The 14490-nt window shown below is 38.4% G+C and overlaps 1 long non-coding RNA gene across 1 annotated transcript in view; it reads left to right on the forward strand.

The window, feature by feature from the left end:
• The first annotated feature begins 1053 nt into the window (after positions 1-1053).
• LOC148189156 (uncharacterized) overlaps positions 1054-14490 on the forward strand; it is a 224776-nt gene continuing 211339 nt past the window's right edge. Inside the window, exon 1 of the long non-coding RNA XR_015776972.1 lies at positions 1054-1300. This is a non-coding gene — a long non-coding RNA (uncharacterized LOC148189156). The remainder of the gene's footprint in view (positions 1301-14490) is intronic.

A 14490-nucleotide genomic window follows, 5' to 3' on the forward strand; every position in this document is an offset into this window, starting at 1 on the left:
AAAGATTACAGGAGGGAAAAAGGGAGGTTGTTGGGAGGCAGGCAGGAGTCAGTGAAGTCCAGTCGTGCTTTACAACACGGCCTGTGGGACTGGAACACCTCTGTGCAGCATCACATCCCATTTCACACTGAATCCTTCTCACCAAGTCATTTAAACCTCCCGAGGCTGCAGTATAGGAAGCAGAATGCCCAGTTTAACGTGAAGACACTCAAGTGTATTTAGGCTGCTGGGTTTAAAAATATCTATGATCTCAAGAATTATTTTTTAATGATGTGAGAAAAAAATGTTAAAGTGTTTTTTATTAAGACCAAATGATAAGCATATGAGGATAGGTCATGATATCTCTACTCCTGAGAATTGCTGGCATATATAAGTCTGTCAGTTACACCATAAAATCTGACATGTTGACCCTATTTTGAGTCAACTTGTCAGATTTTACAGTTTCTTAAAAAGTGATTGCCTTGAAAAATTAAATATAATTATTCATCTTAATTGATGTTTACTTTACATTTAAGTGTTAAGTTTACTCAAAATTTGTCTGTATTTACTTAATTTTGCAAAGGTATTGAAACTTAAAAAATGACAAGTGAAATTACCTCATTCTTTTAAAGTGTCAGCAACTTAAATAAACCAAGTTAGTCAACATTAACTTAATCATGACAAAATGATTTTTTTTTTTTTTTTTTTTACCAATGATGAACTGTGAGATCTGTTTTGTTAACATTTTTAGGAAAATGCAGACGTGACTAACTAGTTTGCAGCAGAATACAGACATATGGTGCAGTAAACGTGGTAACTAGTAAAATAAAATAAAAATCACAAAGGCAGAATAAGTCAAAAGAACCTGAGCTATTACAGAAAAATAAAAACAATAGCACATTACATCAATGTCTCTATATCTGTATTTATTTGTTTAATATTCAGAAATAAATGTATGCATTTGCACAGGCAGATACCTGGCGCTCTGTCACGTGATGCAACATTAAACCAAGCCCCTCCCCTTTTTTTAAACCACCAGTCAGCGGCCGATTTGAATTTCCAGCGGCCCGCCTGCTGTTTGGCTGTGTAGCGTCACTCTTTTGCAAACTCTGCTGCAAGTTTTAGACAGCTGTAAACTTGCTGCTCGTAAACAGTCGCAAAAAATATCGCACCAGAACGGATTTTACCAGGAATATAAGTGTTTGTTGGCGTCTGTTCCCGCTTTGTTTACCGTTTTGGCCAAAGTTGCACCTCAAGACAGAAGAGACCCTCTCCAGTCGGTGTTAGCAACCCGGGTTCAACGCTGCTTCACTTCAGCAAGGTAAGTAAAGTTTGCTGCTTGTCATATACGTTTGCTAACTTGCTGCTGAACGAGTGTCACGGCTCGCTACAGGTGGTGTTTGTGTGCTTATCAATGTAAGCTAGCTTTCTGAAACCGAGCAATGCTGCTCTGCTGCTCTGAATGTGTTTGGGTTGTCATGTTTTGTCATGTTTTGGCATCTGTTGTCTGCTGCTCGCGCTGCAGCTGTTTACCAGTGGGCAGTATTTCCATTGCTGTCATTGATATTTCTTCAAGTGGTTGAGCTTCGTGTCGTGTGGTTTACTTGCTTAACAGCCACAACACGCTACAAATGAATATTGTGGTCTGAGGCATATTTTGCTGTTTTTTTAAGGTGTGCATGTGGTAGCTACTTACATTATAGTAAGATTAGGGAGCACATTAATGTAATTCTTACTTTTTCCTTCTGGTGAATGTATCTCGTGTTAAAGGTTGGCAGTTTCTATTAACCATTTGTAGTACATCCCTTTGCCTATTGAGGTACATATCCAAGGCCATATCTGTGTTTACCATTAGTGATGTGCTGATCCAAGTCATTTAATACAAACTATATGCCAATACCAAGTCCTGATGTGATACTTGTATTTACCTTGATAATACAGCTGCACAATGCACACTTGAAGTACTTTAAATTATCAAAAACAATCCAGTGTATATACTTGTCAGTTTAATAGCTCTGTGATGCAATATATCAAAAACTGTCGGCATCCAAACAGTTTCTGTTTTCTATTTTATTTTATTTTTACAGAAATAACAAAGTTAACAAACTAAAATATTTTTATATGGCTCTTGTCACAGTTCCACTAAGTGCAGCATTTGCTTTTTCAACAAGATAAAGTAAAATATGTCTCTAGAAATAGCTCTCAAATCCACTTGGTGCAGCATTTGTTTTTTTTTCCAGCAAAATAACAAAGCAAACAAACTAAAATGTGTTTTCAGAAATTGCTCTCAAAGCCACTCAGCGTAGTATTGTTATAAAAGTACAGAACATTATAAATAAAATATATAATCACAGTTAAAAGTAGCTGAACTTTCACATTCCCAGTCACGACAAATGAAAATCGGTCACAATTCAGCTTATCACATTTAGTAAAACTAGTTCACTGAAAATGAACAACAGAAATTTCAGTTTTACTTAAAGTAGTGTAGCTACTAAAGTTTAACATGAAAAAAATCAGCTTTTACTTACATGAGTGGCAGCATTACACTAAAACTAGATTATCTGTTGCGAATCTTGCTCTTTATACGACACCTTCTCAACTTGAAATAACTCAAAATTACTGATCCTAATTAATTAAAAACACATTGATTGGACCTGATACTGATCCTTCCGATCAGATGGGGAGATCCTGAATTTGTAGTACATGCCTGTGCCAATTGGAGAAGCATACATATCCAAGGCCATGCATGTCGACCCCGAAGTCTGAGTTTACCACTTTAGCATCCATGAAACGCATCCTACTACAAAAGCTGTCTGCCACATACACACACGGAGCAACCTGCCTTGCTTTTTTTTTAAAGTTAACTTCCCATTTTTACTTTATGTTTTCCTGACATTTTACAAATACATCCAGGCTCAACACAAGTAAAAGCTCTCACCAGCTGTCAGCCTGGAGAATTAATACCTAAGGTATTATTAGACAAACTTAGAGCACATTTAAGGAACGTTTTTATTAATCTGCATAAGACTTACTGTATGGGGATTCAAGGCTGCTCCTATGGCCTCTAAATCTCTTGGCGTGATGAGGGTGGGTGGTTGGAGGATCACAGATTTATCGATTGGCTGCTGTAGAGATGCACCTTCCCATATCCATATAAGCTGTAACATTATTGAGAGCCATTAATCATCTTGACAGAAACAAATTGCAGCCAGGCATCCTTTACTTACAACTGAGAAGGGGAAAAAATTGAACGTGTGGGGGTGTGAGCGGACAATTTCATACACTAACATCCAAATAGTAATATGCAGCGAGGGCAGCTCCGCACGTGTGGCTTTGCTTTCCTGTATCTAAGGTGACTTAGGATTTATCAGCTCTCTTTGATTTCAGGGTGCTTCGAACCTAATCTGCCTCCCACTGCTGTCAGCTGGTTTGTTGATGAGATCAAACAGACTTATAATAAATTAAATAAACTTCCATCATCATTTATTTGCTGAGAATAATCCAGTGTTTTTTCAGAGAAAACATACCAAAAACAGTACTTTGGATCTCCTTTAAGAAGCATATTTAGACAGAACTTTTGGGGATATTTATTCATGGGATCATGCTGTAAAATCTTTCAGGTGTTGTCAGTATTGCTAAACTGAAAAACTTTTTTTTCCCTCTCTGAAGCACGCAGCCTAACTAATGATGTGTGTTTTTTTTTGCCAGCAGCACACTGTGCTCTAGATTTGTGTTGCTTGCACAGTCATAGAAACCACATTGATTGTTATGTTGAACATTATATTGAATTTTTTCACTTGTTCAATTCAGTCTTTTGACGTTTAACATTTGTTTTGATCTCATGGCAGAGTCACTGTCTTGTTTATAGTGCTGCGTGGTGATTTCTCAGAGAGATATGGATCATGGAATCTGTCTTTTCGGCATGTGAGAGCCTCCTCTGCCTCATTCTTCAAGCCATTTTCCGCACACATTTTGCAAATGTTACTTATTGATGGGCCTATTTGTCATTCCTATATTTCAGCTCCAGTCCTCAACTGAGCTCTAGAGATACTGTCCACTATGTGTTAATTTTATGCAGGGTAAACACAGAGATTGGGGCTATATATGTGAGGAAATTGGTGTGAAATCAAAATATCTGCGAACACGACTCCCCCCGGAGCATTTCTGTGATCAATTATTTATGTACTGAAGAGAGCCAAGAAACTATATTTAAGATCAACTTCTTTGCATTTTCTGCATTTTTTTTAATCTTTAAAGGAAATATGGTTAGTGAGTATTTATGTTGATGCTTGTGATGAATGTCAAACGAGAGAAGCAAAGAGGTTCAGGAAAGACGGATGGAGAGATCAGAAGTAAAAGGAGAAAAGCCTCAGAGAGTTGTTGGGATGTGAGGTTAATGTGGTACTATGCTGACAGAGCATGTTGAGTGCGTGCGCTCCTAAACTCATCTTCTGCCTCTTGTGATTCAGACGCTGCTGTCTGACCACAGTAATCTAAAGGGATCCTGGCGTGGCACTGGAAGCCAATCAGGGATCTTTCTAACTCGATTAGAGCAACCTTGCAACAAATAGTCATACATTAAAGGAAGTGCAGAGGCAGCACATCACCATGTGTATATGAAACAGGTTACACCCTGCAGCAAGTTATAGAGCCTTTCTGTTTAAATTTAGGTTTTCTTTGGGGATTTTTCTGTAAGGCAATGTGATGTCATTCCTGCTCATCATATTTTACCTTTTGTGCGAAACCCCCGGGAATTATGGGGTGCATTCACGGACCCACAAAAACATTGGATATTAGAGTAAGACCACTGTTAACTCACTCTAAAATCCCCCCTAGATCATGGTTGACTTAAGTCACGTAGGGCGACTCAGGGCTTGGTGGTTATTTTAAGGAGACAAAACTACTTGGTAATGGTTGGGAAAATATCAGGGACGTTACTTAAAAACATCCGGCCTTGAGTGGCACAAGAGCTGCAGTTGATGTTGTTTGTTGGTCTTGAACACTGGCCTCCTGGGTCAAAATTCGGCTTAGTTGGACCCATCCACCTCCTCTCCCACCCACCCTGAGCAGGCTTTCATGCTCTTTAAACTGTGCCTGTTGCTCTAAATGTCTAATATGATTGGATGGGCTTGCATTAGAGTTGGTGGAGAGCCTGTTGCGTCTCACACAGATGTGTAATGGTGCCTCCTGCGTCATTATAGTGATGCCGGGGTCGCTGCCAAAGCAGCATATGACGCCCTGGGAGTGAGACCAGGCTGCTTAGGGTTATCTGCTTTCATGACATAAAGATATTGATAGATTGGATCTTTCATGGCTTAACCTGGCACGTGTTCTGATGGTCTAGCAGTTTAGATAGATGAAATATAAATAAATGATAACACCAAGGATTCAGTCTTTCTTTTTTAAGAGAATACACAATGTTTTAATTGTACATTAAAACCCTGCATTCACTGAACCACCTGTTATTTTTTGTTAGCTTAATCCATGGGCTCTCTATCCTCTTATTTCTCCCATTTGTCTAATATTTTAAAGCTAATCATGGGCAATTCTGGTGCCATGTTTTTAATTCGTTTGTTTGGCTTGTGATTTTTGGCAAAATACTCGCTGGCACACTTTTCACAGTCTTCTGAAACATCTCCCCTCTTTTTTACACAGGCCAGCAGTGTGTGTTTTTTATGACAGTATGAAGGACAATACAGGCAAACAGAAAAAGGTGGGAAAGCATTTAACGCGACAATGTCAGGGGCTGTGGCCATGATTTTTTTTTTTTTGTGTGTCTGTGTGTGTGTGTGTGTGTGTGTGGGTGCAAAGCATATGTGTGCATTGTATGGGTGCAATACAAAGAATAAAAAGTAATGTGCAAATTCTAGATGGAAAATGCATCAAGGATATTTCATTTGCACCCTTACACGACTACAGCATATCAATAAACGCTACCAATATAATGTTATATATTAAAAAGTAGAGCCTCAAAAAGGCGCCTATGTCTGTTGAGCTTTATCAAGAAATTATTGTACAGAAACGCCACGAATGCAGAATATTTGCTGTGACTAAAGAATTGTTTCACCGTTACTACATAGTTTGTCCACCAGAGAGCAATGACAACTTTATTTTTGGCACTAGTTGATTGCATTGTTGGCCAGTCCCTTCCTAGATAATGTATTCATATAATGACTTTAATGATCCCCTGACGTTTCCTGCAAAACTGATGACATTCTTAATATCATTACCTGCTGTGGTATTTAGCAAAATTTAGCACGATAAACTAAGATGGTGATCATTATGAACCTGGGTAACATTGTCCTGTATACGTTGTCTTTGTAAGCATGTTGACATACTGATGTTAGCATAAAGCTCAAAGCACTACAGAATCAAAGTAAAGCCTTACAGAGCAGCCGTCAAGGACTCGTAGACATAATTAGCTGTCAAGCTAATATGTTCCACTCAGTGTAGTCTTGTATTCTTTCAGAAACAATTTGAAGGGACCCTTGTGTGCTATGCATTAATGTTAAATGTGCATTTTTCAAATTTTTAATTCTTCAAATTGGCCTCAATTCAGTATAAATATTGATTACCATCTTTAATTTGCAAAACTAACCACTATAATTTCATTTTATATAGGACAGTGGAAAAGTTATTTTCTTTCATGCCACAGCACTTTCAGAGACATTAATAGTTTCATGTTGTGTATTTTTCATAAATATTAGGGCTGCACCTGTCGAGGATTTTTTTCTTGATTGATGTAAGTTATTTTTTCAGTAGGTTGACTAAATTAACAACTAATTTATATATTATTCTGAATATTGTTTTTTATTACTTGATGAATATAACAATTAATTTATCCAAAAGTATATGCCAAAAACCTGTCTCAATATTTAAGTAATTTATTTAGTCGTCTTCTCTCAAAAACAATGATAATAGCAGTATTTTTAAACATGTGCCGACTTGGTGGGCTTTACGACCTGTACTGCAGCCAGACACCAGGGGGCGATCAAGATGTTTAAAGCTTCACTTTAGGGGAGTTGGCTTGTTGTCCATCTTTATATACAGTCTATGGTCCACACATCCCCACCCCAAAAAGATGGACGCATGGTCACTTCTCACAAACACGGGCAGGGCCATGTCTGGTGGTTTCTGCAGCGCCTCTGAGGCGTTTAATATTTTCAGAGAGTGTGAAGATCATTTTACATTTGTAAACCTTGACTTGGCTTGCTAATAGCTGAACGAGAGTTCACAGACTGGTGAGTTGATTTCCTCATCCTGATGAGTAACTCGCAGACACACGTCATCACCGTATGGCAGCTGGAGTCATCCCCTTGCAAGATGGGCTCTAGTTATTAGATCTATTAGATTTAATGAAAATGTATTTTTACCACATGAGGGCATTTATAAATACAATTAGACATCATCATTGATAAGGGGCCAGCTGACTCCCCACAATTTTGCTGGCCTCAAAAAATGGCACGTGTCCACAAGGACATTGACATCCATTACAGAAAATTATGAGCCAGTAGGGAGTCTGGTGCTTGGAGGACGCTAGCTCCTGGCTCCTTGTTTCCTCCACATAAGGCCACACATTTGCATTTCTATCCCATTTGAATAATTGCATTTCCTTACACTCACAGTGAAGTTTGTTTTTATTTGATAGCTTTAGATTAGCCTCATTGGAAAGATAATTATTCCCTTTGGTTAGGTATCTCATTTGGGCTCTCTGCTGTGATAAGATTTGTTTAAGGGCCTTTTTCTGTGACCCTAATGTACCACTCTTTCATCTTCTATTTTCCTCCCTTGCTCTGACTCTGGGCTTTACCTGGAGTGTGGCACCTGCCCATCTCAGGGAGAAAGAGAAACAAGACTGAGAACGATGAAGAAAGTAAGAAAAAAAGGAATAGGCAGAGTTGGTGTCAGCAGAGAGACAGCACTGACACTCGAAGGAAAGAGTAAATAATTGAAACAGCCTCCAAAGAAAAGTGTCTATTTTTGATGGTTGGGCTGTCACCATACAGTGAAGTAGGGACATGATGCCAAGCAACTTTACAAGCTGTTGAGGGGTCCCTCTTCAATGAGATGGTAATAACCAGTCCTCCTAAGCCCTGCTAGCAGACGCTACGTGAGAGAGATAGTTTAGAGGAGAATGTCTTTGTTCCTGAGGCTTTATTAAACTACACAGGGCTCTGTCACCATGATGTGCCTGTGATTAAAGGATGTGCAACACCAGCACCTCAACTTCTGACAGTTTCTTACAGCTGAACAGGGAGAGGTCTAGCTGATATTTGTTTGCACCTCAGTACAGTACGTGCAGTGTACAGTATATTCACAGCGGTGTGAGAAATAACAGTCGTGAGTAATGAATCGAAAAAACACTCTGGTATACAGCATCTAGTGTCTTCAGGGTGTTGGCAGCAGCACTGAACATAGAAAATATCGAGTGCAGAGGTGATTGTATGACCATTTTTTTCATTGTTGAAGGAGCAACACACTGTATTTTATTTCATTTTTTTTTTTTACCTTTTTGCACGGTGCTCCATGTCATTTTTAAAAGATGTGAGATTTGCTAAATTCACAGATTTCTAGGACTTTGTAAAGGTGTTGTCTGCTTGTAAAGTAATGCATGGCAGCAGGAGAATCTGCAGTATGTGATCTTTAAAGAGTCACACATTTAGTATTTTTAGAGATGAAGATTATGTGTGAAGATCATCAAAGGGAAAATGGAACTATTTAAGATGCAGCAGAATGCATACACGGCAGTGTTGCCAACATAGAAATGTATATTCGACTGCTTAGGCGCTGTGTCTTGTGTGTTGGAAACACGAATTGACCTATTATGCTAACTAGGTAACATTCATAGGTAAAAAAAGTAAAAAAAAAAAAAAAAAAGTTTAACACTCTGCAACAATTATATGAATTCTTACACAGAGAAAAACTGACACCAGCTATCAGGTATTTGGGCAGGTAGTGAGTGTTGTAGACAGGACTAAGAAGCACTATCATTAAAGTGGGGCTGACTCACCCAGCGTCACTTTGAAGCTTACTTGATGGATAAAGCTTTAATCTGCGTGTTCTTAGAGAAAAGCTTTGTTCCATTTCTTTTGGGATGAAGGCTATTGCTGCCAAATTCTGTGCCAGACTGGACCCTTTGTGCCAAACATTGTGATGTTTTTCCGTATTGCTTGACTTGATCATGATCAAAATTGCTCAGTAGGATACACAAATCCCGGTAAAATCTGTGCCAGCAAACACCACCATCAGGGCAACATCTGGAGCAAATGTTTTGATGAATAGATTTTGAATCCTAGTACATAAACACATATTTAGTATTCCTTTTGAGTCCCTTTTGAGTCCCGTAGTTTATGTAGGATTAAATATACCAACCTTAGTGAAAAATTCACAGACATTTTGAAAATTGTAGCTATTACAGGGCTTTTGGTGTGTTATTTATGGCTTAGCACTTACTGTATTATTTTAGGATGACAGTCTTTAAAGATAAGCTGTAGGTGAGCAGGGAATGCATTATTTACAATAACCAGTGAGTAAGTTGACAACCAAAATGCAGAACAATCTATATTTCTTAAATTAGTTTTTGTTTTCTGCATATCTGATTAATGTTTAATGCAGTCATAATGAAGCTCAGTTGGTAAAAAATAGTCATTATTACAGAAAGAAGCAATGAAAAAAGACATAGAAGAAAGTGAGTGTTGCTGTCTACTCATTGATAGAGAACCATATTTTGAAGATACATGCCAGAACATGGCTAACTTCATTGCAGTCAATCGTTTTTTTGTCACATGGCATTACACAAGGTAGAACTACAGTGAAATGTGATCCCATCAGCTCATTTTACCTGTACACTATTATTTGTCCTTTTGCGTTTGCTGACATGGTTGGCTGCTGCTTTATAATGTTTCCAGATGGTTCTGGTAATCCATGGTTTCTTGTTGTAGGATGATTGAATTGTGCGTACATCCCGACCCCAACAAGATGGCTGCATGGTCGCTTCTCACAAACACAGGCAGTGCTGCCTCTGCTGCCACCTCTGCAGCAGGATATGAGCAGCACCTCACATTCCCACCTCAAACCAGTCCTTAGCGCGTGCTTTCTCAAGAGTTTAAAGTGTTGGTGAATCAAAGGATACAGCAGTTCCTGATATTCCATTGGAAACTGATTCAGCAAGGAGGTTGTCCATTATACTCTCCTGTATAATTCCTGTGTAATGGATAGCAGGATGCTAGTGATCATTCTTCACCATTCTTTCCGAGGTGTTTATTGATGGTTATTATTGAAAATCTCGACCTGGCTGTTGATCAAGGGGAGATACTGCTACCACCAGGTAGCTATAATAATGCGCCTGAAAACAGAGGTCATTTGGAGCTCAGGAATTCAGGAGTGCCGAGTCGGCTGAAAGGATGGAACAAGTTCTCTCAGCGTGGCACCACATTAACCTCACATCCTTCAATCATTAACATCTACCTCTAATGTTCTCTCTTCCTTTCCTCAAGACCCTTTAAGCAATTTAGCCTTTAATCACCGACATTGCTGTACAAAATGATGAATCCCTATGGGCAGATCAAGTTGAGCAGTGAGAGAACGTATTCCTCAGCACTTTGAAAACAATGGATAAAGAGTGTTTAAATCTGTCTATTATTATCACTAATTGAGGCCATTAGAACAGATTGCTGTTGACCAGAGGTTACTCCTTTTGCATTCACAAAAGTACATCATGAAATTATGCACTAGCTGACATTAATGAGCTGAAAGTATACATAAGCCAGACCTTTATTTTGCCCCACTTTTTTGCCTTTTAGTGAAAATTAAATTAATGTTTTTTTTAGGCTAATCTAAACACCTTTGTCTCACAAATACCAACTATTGTCTTCCTTCCTTTAATCAAGACCACGCATTGAGATTCTGTATGTTAATTGTTGGGATGGAGTTGTAAAAAAAAAATACAAGAACACCATAATACAAACTGTATAATGCCACACAATAGAGCAATGGACTAAATACTATGATTTTGAAGCTTTCACTCAGTTGACATTTATGAGGTCCACCCAGCTTAAGCTAATGTGATCTAATGAGACAGTCCTAAAACATATAATACCTTCATGAAGATTATAATGTTAAGGTTTTGTTGAAACTGTTTTGGAGGCTAAAAAGTACAGCTTAGGCTCATGAGAGTGCCATTAGTATTAATGTTAACCAGGTGATAGTACTGGAAGAAAGTTTAAGGGACCACCAAAGTTACTACAAATAATCTGATAAGGACATAAACGTGTATATGTCATCGCAATCCACTCGATGGTTGTTGAAATATTTTACTCTTGAACTACCAGACCAATGAACAGACTGACCAACAGGTGTATGGCTACAAGTATTTTCAATATATTAGGGACAGGGGGTATGTACACAATTGGACCTTTTGTTTTTGAATTAAATAATAATTTGTAATGTGGATACAAGGGCTATTATATTGTGAACAAGCCAAGTTAGCCTTGTGAGACAATGGGTGCTAACTGTTGCTAATGACAGATGTGCAACAACTTTTTTTTTTTTGCCCAGACTAGATATCAAACAAAAGCCAGAGACTACAGTGTATTAAGTTGCTGTGAGTTGTAATTTACAACATAAGAAGCCTGGCCGGGCCAAGTCTTTCTTTCTCCAGGTAGCTGCCTCCAGTTTTCACGTAGACTCATACCTTGGGCCTGGGTCTGCAGCTGCCTGTACTGGAGAGCAGTGTGGTGGGTTTATGCCATATTGACAATATATACTTACCAATATATTACCCAGCCCTAGAATATATCATAAATTCACACTTGTTTCTGTTATTATTTAAATAAAAAATTTAATGCTGATAGTCTGAATTAGAACATATTTTACCAGTGTTACAATCTATAGTAGCTACTCTTTGTGTCTGCTGTGGCTCCACAGTATGGTTAGATGGTGCATTACAATGCCTGTCAAGATGAAGCCTTCAAGTGCTCAAGTGGATTCTGTCCTGCCTTCTTTGTAAGTGGTAGATCACAGTGGGTGCACCTACGACTCTGGTGTGCACAAGCACTTGTGCGAGTCTGCTCAGGTAATTACAGCATCTGTTAAGAGCTTTGCTGATTGTTTTTCATCTCCACATGGTCACCACTCCAGAAAACCAATTACCTAGGGGAATACTAAATCACCAAGACCGATTTGTTATTCTATTGCAAAAAGCAGAAAAACCTGGATAAGAGTGGGACTGTGTTCCCATTTGTTCACATGCAGGTAAAACACATTAGCAGAGGATAATACAGGGAAGAGCTTAATGTAATAAAGTGATGTAGTGAAGACAGGGACGTTTTAAAAACAAGGATTTATAAAACAAGACAAAGTTTACAGTGAAAGCTGTGAAAACAACATCAGACTTACACTCAGGTGGTTGGCTGTGGAGCAACAACAGCCTGCTAAATCAAACATACTCAGTTTTTTTTTGTTGCCCTTTCCACTCCAATTTTTTTTCAATGAACGACAGTAACACCACCAGTTTTGAAATCCTTTCCTAATAAATACCTTGCATTTTGGGGAATCACTGTTCAGCTGTTTTATTCATGGCACTTTTAAATAAGGCAACGCAACCGGAACATAACCCTAAGTAGGCCATACTAGTAGACCTAGATTCTGTTTTCACAATACATGCTACTGCTATTTTAGGACTTTCATGTGCATGGTTGACTCAGATGCAGAGAAGTACAGTATGCGTCACTTAGAGCCCTGCTGTTCTCATGTTTTGCCGATGCCTCAGTGTTGACTGCCACAGGCTGTTGCCCTTATCTAAAGTGTTTCAAATGTCAGAGTTGCACAGATTCATTACTTCAGTAATGTGACTTGGTGAAACCAGATTGTTTAGATGGATAAATGGTGTGATTCACATTAACTGTTGATTAATTGTTCTCATTTATTGTGCCGACAGAATAGTTTTCCTCCTCCCCTGACCTCAATCTTCAACGTCCTTTGTAACCACTGTGATGACTTTGAGTTCTATTTTCTCCTCTCTGGCTCCTCTTTTGCTCCTACTGCAGTGCTTTTGCGAAAAACCTATAAGCCGATTTAAGTTTCCATTTAAAAAAAAAAAAAAACATTCACAATGAGAAAAGTGAAAAGCTTTATTCTCTTGGAACTGCTCCGGATTGCCTTTATAGCAGTGCCTGAACTCTTTTTTATTTAGGCAGTCCTTTAAACTACCGTGTCTAATTGCGATGGCATTTTTAATTAAAAGTCAAGGATATGTGGTTGTTTGTGAAGGGAGACTAATCTGTTCTTGCCTCCACCTCTCCCAGTGCTAGCTATCTTCCATCTATCTGCCTAATGAGAAAATAGAGAAGCCAGTGCAGGACTTGTTGATATTTGCCTTTCTCTAAGTAGATATCTGTGAATTTACGATTAGCAACCAAGCCTCAGACTATGCTATGCTGTAGCTCAGAGACCTTATGGATTACCAAAGATAACATTGAGCAATTTTCCTCAGGCTTTCTACATATAAATTTTCTGGGTTCCGTAAGTGTAGCTGCATACTGAACTCAATTTTGTATGTGTTAATTTGGAGAAAAATAATGTTTATCAAGTGCAGGACTTGGCTTTTTTTTTTTAGTTTTGTGTGATTTTTATTGATATTTTGTACTTTATTTGACAAACAGGAGGTTGATTTTTAGTGCAAATATATCAGAACTAAAAGGTATGGTATGAACCTTTTTTTTAACATCATCTTTCTTTTACTCATCAGCTGTATGGTGAGTACCTGTTTTTGGAGCAGGAGTGCGGCATTGTGAATAGGGAGGCAATTATTCAAACACCGGACAAAGGTTCAAGCCCTTTTGTTGGCAAGCATCCGTCTCGCTGAAGTGTCCGTGAGCAAAAAATGCAGAATCCCTGCCAGTTTGTACCTGACTCTCAGCTCTGACCTCCCTGTGAGAGGACAAACAGGGTACACGCACAATGATCAATGAAAGAGCCAATTATTATTTAATTTCTGCTATTGGAGTCACCTGTCAAGCTTTGACATCTAGAACTTATTCTGCAAAGTTACTTTAATATTGAGCGTTCTTTTTTTTTAATCCTTGTGGGTTTTTGTAATGTCAGCTATACCGACTTTTATTTATTTCTCTCCATAGTTTACAAAGTTTAAAGTGAAAAAAAAAAATCTAAATTAAATCTTTAGATATCTGACTCAGTGCTGTCGGACTGAAAAAATATGAATACCAGAATGTGTTTCATAGTGAAGGCCGTTATAAGATATGCAATAGAATCTAGCGACCACGGGACAAGGTAAGCACAGGCTATATTGATTTTGGTTTTTACACACGTATGTGCACAAATAAGAAAAAAACAGCCCAAGTAGACTCTTATTTTTATTAACCAACCAATGGAAGAGTCTGTGGACAGACAGAGAAGGCCATTTAGCAGCAGTGTACAGTGTACAGAGGTGTGCGCGGTTTCCATAGCCAGTAATAAAATGTAAAATGCACATATGATTGACTTTAAGAAAAA

The sequence above is a fragment of the Plectropomus leopardus genome, chromosome 7, assembly GCF_026936395.1.
Source record: "Plectropomus leopardus strain MGB_pleo_1.0 chromosome 7, ASM2693639v1, whole genome shotgun sequence".
In the NCBI taxonomy this organism is placed as follows: domain Eukaryota; kingdom Metazoa; phylum Chordata; class Actinopteri; order Perciformes; family Serranidae; genus Plectropomus; species Plectropomus leopardus.